The sequence below is a fragment of the Varroa jacobsoni genome, unplaced genomic scaffold (genome assembly GCF_002532875.2).
Source record: "Varroa jacobsoni isolate VJ856 unplaced genomic scaffold, vjacob_1.0 scaffold_877, whole genome shotgun sequence".
Taxonomy (NCBI): domain Eukaryota; kingdom Metazoa; phylum Arthropoda; class Arachnida; order Mesostigmata; family Varroidae; genus Varroa; species Varroa jacobsoni.
The window spans coordinates 32,568-45,596 of NW_019213779.1; the positions used below are offsets into that span (position 1 = coordinate 32,568).

The window sequence follows — 13,029 nt, forward strand, 5'->3', positions numbered from 1 at the left end:
GAGTGGGCGAACACGAGATGAAAATAGATAAGGGAACGATCTAAATGGGAAAAATTATTAACATTGGCTGGATAGACAAACTGAAATGCTGTAAGGTCTTCATCACGCTCTTTGCCGTTGTAGACGACGCAAGGAACTTTACGCTTGGCCCCATGCGGCTTCGGGCCGTCAACGCTTCCAGTGGTTTCCTTGAATAGTTTTCAAACTCCTACCCACACGTTATTAGCGTCATCGAACTATTGCCATATCCTGTTTGTCTAACCAAAGTATTATCAAACCTTGATAGATATTTGTGCAGGTTTCATCGGACTTTCTAGCTAACGACTGCTAGCGTTTACAGCGAGCTCCATTAGACATATCTTAAATGGGTAATTGCGCCCCGTTCCAAACACGTTTCCCACGTTAGATGATGCCCGTTGACAGCATGGTATAAAATAACCATGGAATGATCAAAATATTGCGACGCGCTTGGAAAATCGAAAATTGTCAAAACAGTAATTCCATGACGCCAGGCGGCTGAATTGGAAATGTCACTTAGTTAACCCAATTGAGAAAATCATCATTGTCTATCAATACCAAGTATTTTCTTGCTAAAGACACACGCCATTTATGACAATAATGATAATCATGGAAAAATCTACTCGTAGCTTGTTGTTTGCGGATGACTTTAGGTTTCGATGGCGGGTACCCGACGCAATGAACAACGAGTATGCATAGTTAAACGGTCTGGGCTGATCGAAAACGCCGAACAGATATGATAGAATTGATTTAACGAATCTGGCACGAATCTATTAAAAAACCAAATAACTCCTAAAATACGGGAGAAGTTCAAAAGCACCAGGTCTGTTTGGGATCGTCGAGAATGTGCTCATGGAAGGACCCAAAAAGTATGGCTCCGACTAAGCTTGACGGGGCCTGCTTGCGGCGAAGATAAATGAAGTGTATGTTTATCTGTTTTGGCGCTTGATCTTTCTTTTCCTGATAACAAAGTTATTTTTGGCCGTTCTACAGCTAGTTCACGCTGTCCGCGAGGATCAGCTTATAAAAGCAATCCGTAACGTGTATTTTCTAATTTCGGGCTAACTTTTTTCTGTCTTCAGTTTAGGTCAACTCCGCCACTCGAGGGAGCCGCCGAAGGGACGCATTACATCATTACACAACAGAAAAATTGTGCAACTTATGACTTAGCATAGAGCAGACAGATTGACCCGTTACCCGAATATACAAAGCAAACTACTTTTCGCCATTTTACATTACACGGGCAACTACTGGTAATAAATAGTTTGATGACGATGACGACTACATATGATGGCAGTGTCAGTGATAACAGTTCGGGTGAAGAATCCGCTGGGTTAGTATGTCGAAACACAGCAGATATTTCAGTATTATATTGTACCGGGTCGGTGTTCCCGTCGTACGTGAACCGGTAAGCGGCTGCTTATCACATTAACCGATATAGTATTGTGTGTAGATAGTTTTGTGGAACATATTCGCTGGCACAATACAGAAGACATCGCTCACTGAATGCTCAAGGGTATACAACACCGTACACTTAGCGGTAAATAACAACAGCCTGCTATCTTTACTAACCATTACTGATACCATAAAATGCCAATGCAAAGCACAGTTGAGACGGTATATTACGATGAATGTACACCGTTACCTGATATAGGACTGAAAAGGATTTAATTTATCGGCCTGAAGCCAGCCGAGTGCTAAAGTATGAAAATGAGCGCACTTGTGCCGATGCCAGCGCGCATGCGATAAAATGGATTAATAATTAACTTAATATACCAATAGCGAATACATTGGGGGAAATCGCTCGGTACCAATTTCAGCCGCCGTTGGCAGCGACCGTGTTTCTAGTTGTCGCGAAATGCTCCGCTAAGTACGCCGCCGGTATACAAACCTTTGTTTTCGAACTGTTTACTTTGAACGTGGCGTTAAGAATGTCATAACAGTGGCGCGTTTTCACAGATTGAAAGTGTTGACAAAAGCAAGAAGAGATCCTGCAGTGCAGAGTTTAGCCCGGCTACAACAGTTGAATTCAGGACAAGTTTCCCTATACGGTTTTTTATTCTTCTTATAGGGGATGTGTGGAATACGATGAAAGGAAAATGAGAAACCGTCTACAGGCTTTAAGCAAATAGCAGCTGCTAATCGTCTACGACAATGTACGTAAAAGCTACAAATTGTTTGTTCATCATAAGCGAAACGTGCCACGCTACCGATACGCATCATTATCGGACGAATCCTATTTTTCTTTTGTCCTATGCGCGATTTACACGATAGCGATTCTTTAGTGAAACGCATGTAGTAATAAAAGTAAGTTCACCTCGTCATGCTAAAAAAGGCTGAAACTTAATTTGACAGATGCTGACTTAAATATAGCGATAAACCATAACAAATTTAGACATTTTCCAATTTTTCATTCCAAACGGACATATATATGCTAAAAGTAATTTTTGAATCTATCGTCGCAAAAAGAAGCTCACCATTAAAAGGTGAGCGAATTTGCCCATTTCGAATGGAAAACCCATAGACTAGTCAAAATATACGGGCACACCATGGCAGACAACAATGATAGCCATTTTGTGTATATCTGAGAATAGCTAGTTTTCCTCAGTTACATTTTTTCTTCAAATGAGAAATCTTCAGATTAACTAGTATCTGTCATATGACAATATACTTGTAGATGGGCAGTTAAATACATAGGAAGTATGCTTGATGTCAACTGGTTCAACTGGTCCTGATGGTAAGGGGCTCGCAAACTGTAGTGGCAAACGTAGGTAAGTTGTGTATGGCTGTGGGCATTTCACAGTGACGGTTATTTGAAATCCAACATAACTACAGTCAAGTCCGCTCGATGACGCATCATCACAAGCCTTAATAATAATTAGTCCTATTTTCCGTGCTGCTTGCTCGAATCGAAACCGTATAACCTACTAGTCAACTGAACACATACGTGTATGTACGTGACAGATTATTGTAAGGGTCAAGCTCTAAGTGAAGAGACAATTGCGGAAACAAAGTAGATGTAACGAATACGTCGTGCTGTTCTTCGATACATGACTTCTTCTGATGCACTTCGAGCCGGAAGGCAGCCGAAACCTGAGGTAACACTGAATGTATTCGAGTCCAACGGGCTGGGTCCCCCTTTCTCACGTGAATCGACCTTAGTGACCAATTTCGTTTACATTGTATATACACAATCATTTAAGCTATTATTAAACAGATATTACAGCTGTTATTTTTAAAATGTCACTTTAGCGTAACATTTTAGATAAATGCCAAAATCCTTTATAGCTCTGGAGCAGTATGCATTCAAACAGAGGGATTCTGATACGGCAATCTTCACAGTTCTTTCAAGTAACGTCAAAAGATTCGCCACACTCGAAGACCGAACGTGAACCTTCGGTTTCGTTGTTTCATTAGTACTACCCTCAAAGTCTCAGAGATGAGACTCATCATAGAACTACCTATCTCAATTAATATAATAGGTTATATGAAATTATTCACCGATTTTACGGCATTCACGAATTGCTTGCTATCGCCGATATGGTTTTACTGGCGCAAAAGCAAAAGCACAGTATTTTCAAGATATGTTCATCCCTAAGATTGACCTTTAGAGACAACGAACTAGGACGCTCACCTACTTGGCTTTTGGAAAAGCCATATTTTTGGATCTGCAATATCGCTTGAAAACGACTTGAAAAGGTCGTGCAACAAAGTGATCGTGCCACCATTCTTTTGTGATCGGTTCGACCAAAATTGAAGAAGAATCTTGTCTCGAGTTTTCCAGGAGTAATAACCCTCCATATTGTTTTTCAGCTCGTAGGCTTATTCGGCAGTGTACAACAACAGCAAAAAAGTTACAAAATAAAGAACACTGATCAGAGCAGAGCGTTCAAAAGCTAGCCTCACAGCTCTTTCCATAACGCGGATGTCGCTTCTGAATGAAGCAGTATGCAGCCGACAGTTGGTATATTATAGCAACAAACCATATCGACGTATTCCGAACCGACTGTATCGCCGCAAACACGCGTTTAGAAAAGGATCAATACGAACTCAACGAAAAATTCGCAATACGTTGGTAATATGGTGCGAAGAACTCTTTGCTCTGATAGCCACGAGATGGAACCACCCAGAGATGGTGCGTATCAATTTCTAAGCATCGCGACCCTCGTAGCGAAAGAGCACGCGGCAGGTAGCTATCAAATAGCAAAAGAGTACTTTATGTACGCGCTCCTGGTGTACTTTTGTGCTTAAACGATTCGTTTCTATTCGTTCGTTATTTCAACTTTTTTCTTCAAACATATTTAACTGTCATAAGCGTGCGCGGCGTTACTTTTGCAGGGACCGACGGCTCAAGCCATTGCTAGACAGTTGCTCGGTATGGATATGGACCTTGACATTTCACTTGATGAGGAGCGCAGGGCTGCTGTAGAAAAATTCAAACGCGGCGAAACATTAATAGATATGTCCAATGTAGCGCGCAAAAACTACTATAAGCTCTTTACCAATATACACGTTAGATTCGAAGTAATTGAGAGACCCGCATTGGGTCAGCAAATTGCTAGCTGGATCTCGATAGGCTATCCTAGAAGGAGGCCTTTTCTAATTAGAGAACTCAAAGCAAAACTTTTACCTATAGACAAAAACAGCCTGGTATTACCAAATTCGGCCGTACTTATCTGTGATTATTGGGGCCAAACCGTCTACCAAGTTCAGCCAACGAGAATTGAGTCTCGTGAGATCGTCAGCGACGAATACTTTGTAACCATTGTTGGAACGCGCGGTAAGATTCAAGTGCGTGGTGAGGGCGGTTCCGTCAGTATGAAGCAGGAATTTAGAGAGACAGTTTTCAAAGCAAAGGTTTCGTTGTCCTGGTGTTCTGCCAGGAATAAGCTAAACCGGCTTCTCCGTCGCTCCCAATATAGAATAGCTTCATTATTAGGACTGGTGAATTAAAATTAAACACATTACAAAAAGAATGTTTAACGTTTTCTAAATTTGTTAAACGCTTTCAGTGTTTATTTTTGTATGGTGCGATGCTAGTCAGTGACTAGGTAAACCGGTATTCCCGAAAAGCCCCTGGATATTGAAAGGCTTCGCGTAGATTCCGATGTCCTTTACGTTTTTTCTGATGTTAAGGATTCATTAGATATGCATCATTCAACACTAACCAGGACAGGTATTATCCGGTATAGTACATACGTATGGGGGGCCTCATACAATGCATTTGGACCCACTATGAAAACTGTAGGTTTCTTATTAAACCAGGTTCGTAACAACAAAGAAAAGGAGCTTTGCGCTAAGTATAGGGGGTTTTATTTAGCACTTCCAGCAGCTTTGTGTGATTAGGTGCTCAGTATTATCTCTTTCTAGGCAAAAAATCAAAGTCTAACCGGAGGTGCTCTGACAGGACCTACCCGGAGAAGCAGTTTCCGTAATTTCAAAGATATGATACTAAGATTAACAGCTGTTTGCATGGTTGCTGTGTTGTTTCGTAAAAAATTGAAGAAAAAGACATCTTGAGCGTGAGGATTATGCTGAGCCTCTATTGGCCAGGTTATCTTTCTCTATCAGTCGAACGTTGGTTTTATAAATGACTTCCTGTTGAGCCTTCTACTTCTTTGAGGTGCATCCGGCGCTAAGATCTGGCCCGGTTCAGATTATTAGCAATTTTTTTATCGGGCAAGATTTAAAAAAAGCAGGGATTTTTCGGAGCAGCTAAGTGTGTTTCTTTTTTGATTTTATCGAATGTCCTTCAACGGATAAGCGGCTAGTTCCATTTCGGAAGTTTCGCGTATTTCAGAACTCCATTTGCAAAAATAAGCTGAGAGCAAATTGCATTTGATTGAAGTCTTCAAGTTACATCAGTTATATGACTGACTACCATATAATCCTTAGGGTGCGATCTGGCCTATACGGCAAAATATCAGACTATATGACACACTATGTATTAGTTTCTACAGCATACCTGATGCCATGTGTCCAGATAGGTTTTTTGATATCCGGTGTGTCTAACCGAAATTAGGAACAGAGAAGAGTCTGAATCATTTATGACACTCTTCACGAACCTTTGATTTGGTCATCTCTGGGTAAGAGTATTTGATTTTCCAATGATTTTATTCCAAGGCCTGAGAACCTCACGTTCCAAATAGATTAGGCCTAACGATCCTTCGATCCATTATTTGACAGTGTTTATCTGTTGTGTTGCAGTGTTTGGCCTTGAAATTGTCTGCTTATCTCGAAATAGGACACACATATTTTATCATGTAAAGTAATAAAGAAACCATGCCACGGGTAGATCTTCGAAAATTCTTGAACGTTTGTCCACTTTCTCTTGTTTCTCACCTTGAAAATACTAAATTTTATACATTTTAGTATGTTTACATTTAGTATACATTTATTTACACAGGATAATTTGACGAACTGTAAAATTACAGCTCTTCTACTACTAACTAGATTCTACTAGTAACTTATAACATTTCGGGGACCTTCTACAGTGTGCGATGGTGCCTGTAGTATGATGAGAACCATTTCGTATGCCTCATTTATTTTGCTAATTCGTATCACAAGATCTGCAATCATAATGATAATATCAATCTCATCAATTCTTGTTCTTAAAAACGTTTTTTATACTTATTCACATGACACACCATTATTTTAAATAAATTCGGTTTTTGCCAGAAGCATTCACAGAGTATCACAGATGCATTTGTGTCCTATACAACGCATACAGACAGCGTCATAAATCTGTACCTTACATTTTAACGTGGGAAAAGGTACTAATAGAAATAAACAAGAGGTATTGCTTGTTGAGTTACTAGGAAAGCTAATGGTAAGTTTGCCGGAAGCAGCAAGCACCTCAACCAGGAATTCTTGAAGAGCCTTCAGAGAGGCGTGATGTAAAGGTTTATCAGCCTTTGAATGCAACTGTTCGTCCAAGGGGCAGAGTTGATTTGCAACTGCGGGGGCAAGATATTATAATAATAAGTAATTAATCTCTCCCACAAGCACAATAACGTGAACAGCTTTGGGCAAAGTACGTTAGATAAATATAGGCGACAGGATAGAGCAGCAATATTGAATATGCTTTATCACAGCGATGTTCTGGCACAGGATTTCGTTTTTGGTTAAGGAGTAAGCCCTTGTCCTTACCTTCGATTACTTTAAGACATGTCGATGCCATAGCGGGCGATATTTCAGTATAACTCTGCTTCTTCAGAAAGATCAAATGTATAACATATTCGTAAAATCAACACTAGTATTTGAAATATTATTTTTTCAAGTTTAATTGAAGTTGTCAGAAATTGTGAAAATGTTCGCGCTCTTCGTTAATCCTCTAGCAGAAGAGGGTACGGTGATTATAAATAAAAATATAATAGGCTCTTATTATATTGAAATGAAACGCTCTACGTCAGGACACATTATGCGCTAAAGAAAGAGCTGTCCCTGTACTGATTCGATTTGTTTATCAATCCCATTTTTGTAACTCAAAAAGGAAACCTAAATATTACTACTAACTGACAAATTGTTTTCGCTAGACCCGTTTAGAATGCCAACGTGTTTATGCCACGCGTTTGTCATAATGTCATCTGTATTCCTTCTATTTTCTTTTTTCATTGTCTCCTTTTCTATTAGACACTAAAACAAGTGTACATAGTTCAATCAAAGTTGAATACGATTGCAAAAAGTTATTTTGCACTGTGCTAGTTCATTTTCAATTGGAGCTAAACTCTATCTGAAAAATCTTAATTGGCTAGATAATAGTAGGTAATTAGAAGCTTCATTTTTCTGCACATTTTCTTTTTTTTTTTTGTTTACTACTATATCGTTCGGTACCCGATACCGACCTTAAATATACCAGTCGTTTCTTTAAACCAAATAGTTCGATACTCAGTTACAACTTACGCTTGAAGAAATTGTTGGATGCGGTAACAGTGGAAGCATTGTGCTATCCTTAGGGTTTAAGATCACGCTAGATTTATCAACGGTCTACTTTTTTCTCGGCGAACTGTATTGGAGTAACTAAGAGAGGCATTATAGGAACAAATTCGCTTCAAATCCATCTCAAAGACATCGATGCGCATATGTGGACGCGTATGACGGACGATTCAGGTGAGGCTGTCCTGACCTCTTTGATAGTTGATAACATTATTGATTACATGTAACAGATTTGAAACTCTTCCAGTGCAACCATTTTTATAACAAAGACAACTTCTGAGTAGAGCTTTAGCCCATGTGCTATGCGCAATACGTAAAATAAATTACCTCATATGTATGTTCACATATACACGAAAGTCGGTATCTGACTATCCTGCGTTCAACGAACTATAAAGCAATAATTTACTCTGTCCAAACATTCATGTGTTTTTTTTGACATAAACGCTTCAAAATCGTTGCTGCTGCTATGGAAGGAAAGAACAGAAACATCGAAGTAAAAGCTACGAGATATAGCGGGATTTACACACTGGCTTCCACGATTAGCTTAACGTGTTAATCGGTATGAAAACGAAATTCGGCAGTTAACAAGATGCGTTAGGTAGATATCTACTGGGGAAGCAAACAGCTTCTTCTAGACTGACCATTATCACATACCTATTATATTATTACTTCCATATAAAAAATGATTTTTGGGCTTGTTCCGCTCCCCTGGTGGCGGTACATTACCTCGGCAAGGACGAACCTCCATTGACGCCGTTGACAAGCTTCTGTTGGTCGACGTCAGTCAAAAACTCAATGCAGTACATTGCAAGAAGGATATGTGATAGGTTCTACGACTGAACGGAAATGTAGACGAGAATATAGGCTGCCATTAGCGGTGGCGAAGCTTAAGGAACACATGGCGCCCATAATGTGTGTCCATCAGGCTGGCATATACTGAAGGTCGGTGTGGTAGTGGATTTCGTATTCTCCTAATAACTGTTTTCTAAATTGTCGTTTGCGGGCGCTGGTAGCATACATATCTATGAACATTTCACAGATTAGCGTTACGATGTTAAAAGAATGTTCGTGGGTAGGTTAGATTAGGATTTTCCTTGCCCAAAGCATAGCCAGGCATCATAATCGAATTCTGAATCACCTATTTATCCTCATTCATTTATAAAAACTCTCTTAAAAATAAATTTGTCATTGATACGAAATAATGACATTACTGGCTGATGTTCGCTTTGTTCAGGTGTGCGCCGTTCCGGAAGGCCTCGACATATTGAGGTATATAGCCATTCAAGTACACGGTGGATCCAAAGGACCAGTTCAGAGTTGTTCAGTTTGCTGTGAAGTGCTCAACGAAGTACGTGAACATTTAGTCCTAGCCGTCTGTTATACCCTGCGCTTGTCTCCGAAATGTTAACCCATATTGTACGAACTGCAATTTTCTAAAGGCTATACTATTACTTGGAATGGAGGGGTGGAAATTTTCGCTGCTGAATTATCCTTTCCGACTGAAGTAACTATAGAAGAAATCAGGAAGCCAAAACACGGCCTTCGCTTAGATCGGGGGGGTGCATAATTAAAATTCAAAACTTTGGTGATGTTGCAAAAATTGAGATAAGGATCCATGCGGTGCAATTTTTCATTTAAGCAATTTTAAGTACGTCTTTTTAAGAGCATAACGACCAGGCGCTTGATTGTCGTAAGAATGTTATGTAGGTTCCAAAAGGAAACATAAACGTTATATAACTTTACGATGGCCATTTTCATTTACACGGTTTCGTTATATAAAAAGCAATACCATGTCAATATTGCGCGACGGCGACGAAGGACTAATGCTTAAGTTTCCATAGGAAAAAAATCATAGGAAACAACATTCATCATTTTTGGTTCTGAAAAGTAAAGGAAGCATTAAACTGAAAATAACGATAATAATAATAATTACTCTTCATTAGTTCATACACTTAAACACATGCATTCGGTTCTTTCGAAATTCCTATTGATGTTTGTTCTTCGCTTTTAGGAGCCATTACAAGTTGTTCCCGTATTTCCCGTCCATTATACCCATCCATGCCGGAAATACAGAGCTGGTGGAACCCCTCCAGATTACTCAGGTCAATTCGAAGGCGAAGCATCTCTCGTTGCAACTTCAAAGCTTGTCAAAATATTTCAGGAAACCTTGTGAGGTTTACGACATCAGCTTAATGGTAACGTGGAAGGGTCCTTCCGCCAAATTCCCTACAGTTAGAACTACAGAAAGATGCATGACAATTTTATACAAATCGGAAAAATAAATATCTCAAAGGAGCCTTAATTAGTAGGGACCTACTAGCTGCCATGACTCACATGTCTAATTTAAATCTCAACGATACAGAAGGTTGGGAAAAGGCGGGCTAATTATTTGCGTTTATGGACGATGCGTACAAGAAAGAACTTCAGGAATACGAAAGGATGTACTCTATCAAAGCATTGTGTATCGACCCAGAAGATCGTAACACCCTTTACTAAAATGGAGGATATGGCGTTAGAGGACAAATCGATTGTCCTTCAGCCCAGAATCTTGCCGATGCGGTACGTTGACGCAGGGTGCTGGACGCAGGGTGCTGTTGAAGAACTATCTGCCGCGCGGCAAACAATGGGAAAGAGTTGGAATTTAGATTAAGAGAGTGCCGGTTACAAGAGTACCTATAGTTGTACAAAATATAGTTTGTTTATGATAATTGATATTCGTGTTTTCTCAGATCCCATCTTTGTCCCGCTGCAAAATACCTATATTTCAAGTCAGACATGAATAATCTGGGTTCGGAACCGGATATAGACACGCTTGGACTGCTGATTTAAATGCGTCCGCTGGAATTTTCGTGTCCTGTCCAAATTTACATCTAGGGCTTCCATTAAACCCTGGTTGTGCATTTTTTCTCAGAAAAATTGTAATGCAATTTTCCATGTAAACACGACTCGAACGATTCATTTTTGCTCTTTACCGCTCATTGAATATCAATATTTTGTTATGAGCTTACCTTTAGGCGCACTGTAAGTGTTCATTTTCCTTCTGCCTCTAAAATTCCGCGTATCTGTGTACACATTAAAAACAAGGAAACTGTTATTATGTGCCTTTGTTGCTTCCGTTGAGACCTCTATACTCATACATTGCACAATTGACAAGATCTACACGCTAAACTCAAAAGGGACAGCAACCCTTGTCAATTAGCTTCTTAGTTTATAATTACGTTTACTAACGTGAGAACGAAATTGACGTCAAGTGTGTCAGGTGTGGAGCAAATTAAAACGACGAGGATCGAACGGGTCTTTTGTTGGTCGGCAACAACTGTCAACCTCAAAATCTATGCTACGATCAGGTCTAGATAATATCAGTATGAGAAATTTACAACAGCTGGATGCGTCGTTTATAATGACAAAATTTGAGAATGAGATGATGATGCTGATGGCGTACATTATTCTCGAAGATCTTTTCTATAAACCGCCAGAGCTAACCATACTTTTTAATAATAATAATAAGGAGCAGAAATAGATCATATTATTTAATCGGACTAACCTCACAATTTATAGCAGTCAGAAATTTTTTATTTGACTATTACTGACTAGACTTAGCCATTTGTCACAATTTAGGATTGTTCATTCACTTTGATTTCAAATTACATTAATCAAACTATACTATGCGATTCCTTTTTTATTTAGGTGTGCGACGTTTTAGAGAACTTTGAAGTATTAAGGTACAAGTGCATAAATATGCGACAAATCTGGAATATCAGCTCTCATCTCAAATCTGCAACTTCAATGTTACTGCAGGAGGCTGAACAAGATACGGGAGTTCTGTGAGTGTTTAACGTTAATTAATTCTTGTGAAACCATTTTCGAAAGTCACAAAAAACCTAAGCCAATCGTCAATAGGAACAAAACTAAACTAAAATTTAGATTGTTTAATTTCGATATCTATATATAGTGACATGTTTCGAATGCTCACTCGATCCATCAGTTATACATATATGGAGTATAAACTCCATACTACTTTTTGACGCAAGATTGGTTTAAGCGCGGGTAACAAACGGTAACTTAAATCTTCATTGTGTATCGCTACATTTCTTCGCCACTTCGAATTGTTCATAATTCAGATTGAATTCGGTAGGCTTTCCTTGCCGACGGTTATCAGACATCTTAAAAGATCGACTGATATTTCTCCAGCAAACCACCGAAATCAGTAAATCCTGACTTCGACAATGAGTAACGAACCGCACAAGGAAGAAAAGTAAAACGCGAACCATGAAATATGCTGCATTTTTCACAAATTCGTCCTTTGAGAAGTGATTACGTTTACGTAAGACGTGTTTACAAAAAGAAATATTTGTAAACGTTCGTCAAGCCTGTACATCTTTGCGCAGATTTTCGCTGCAGCGATAATTTGGTTATGCCGCTGTGGCCCGTACAAGATCACTCAGTTCAGTTCCAACATGGCCTTATAACGTGACGCTCTTGTGGTGAGAGTTAATAAAGCGCAGTTATGTGGGGATCACAATCCGTTACCGTTTTTTAATGGGGTTCATGTAAAGGATCTTGTTTCAGGTATGCAAGAAGGCCAAGATCTAGGCGTTTGCAAAAATAATCTATCCTGCTTTTTAGAACCTGATCGCAAGCCAATAGGCGCTACACCTAAATAGCTTGTAAACACCTAAAATCCGGATGTTTGACCTTCTAGAACTGCATATGCATTCAACCTGCTTCACCCGATATACCGAGAGTACTTCCGATTCTTTCTTACGAAAGATGTTGGTCTCCGTCCCCGGGTGCCACTGTCAAGTTAGTGGTACGGATTAAACGTCATTTCTAAGCCTACTGCTTATGAAACCGATCGACGATTCTTAGACTGCGTTTCCAACAGTTACGAAAGACTCGTAGACTCAATGCATCCTATCACCGATTGAAATCAAATTTTTTTTGGAAATGAACAAGTATTTCACGCTAAAAGTTCTCTTTTTTTTTCCCTACGTTCAAAAAAATTAAATGCTAATGGAGACCCATGATTTTACTGTAATTATACGTATTCGTATTATATATATGTACCTGTCACTT

General features: G+C 39.4%; 1 long non-coding RNA gene across 1 annotated transcript; it reads left to right on the top strand.

The window, feature by feature from the left end:
* The first annotated feature begins 2,725 nt into the window (after positions 1 to 2,725).
* On the top strand, positions 2,726 to 12,618 carry LOC111264576 (uncharacterized). Its single transcript, XR_015312731.1, has 6 exons — positions 2,726 to 4,153; positions 4,357 to 8,895; positions 9,188 to 9,301; positions 9,965 to 10,148; positions 11,641 to 11,777; positions 12,145 to 12,618. It is a non-coding gene; the product is annotated as an uncharacterized LOC111264576 (long non-coding RNA).
* The last annotated feature ends 411 nt before the right edge of the window (positions 12,619 to 13,029 follow it).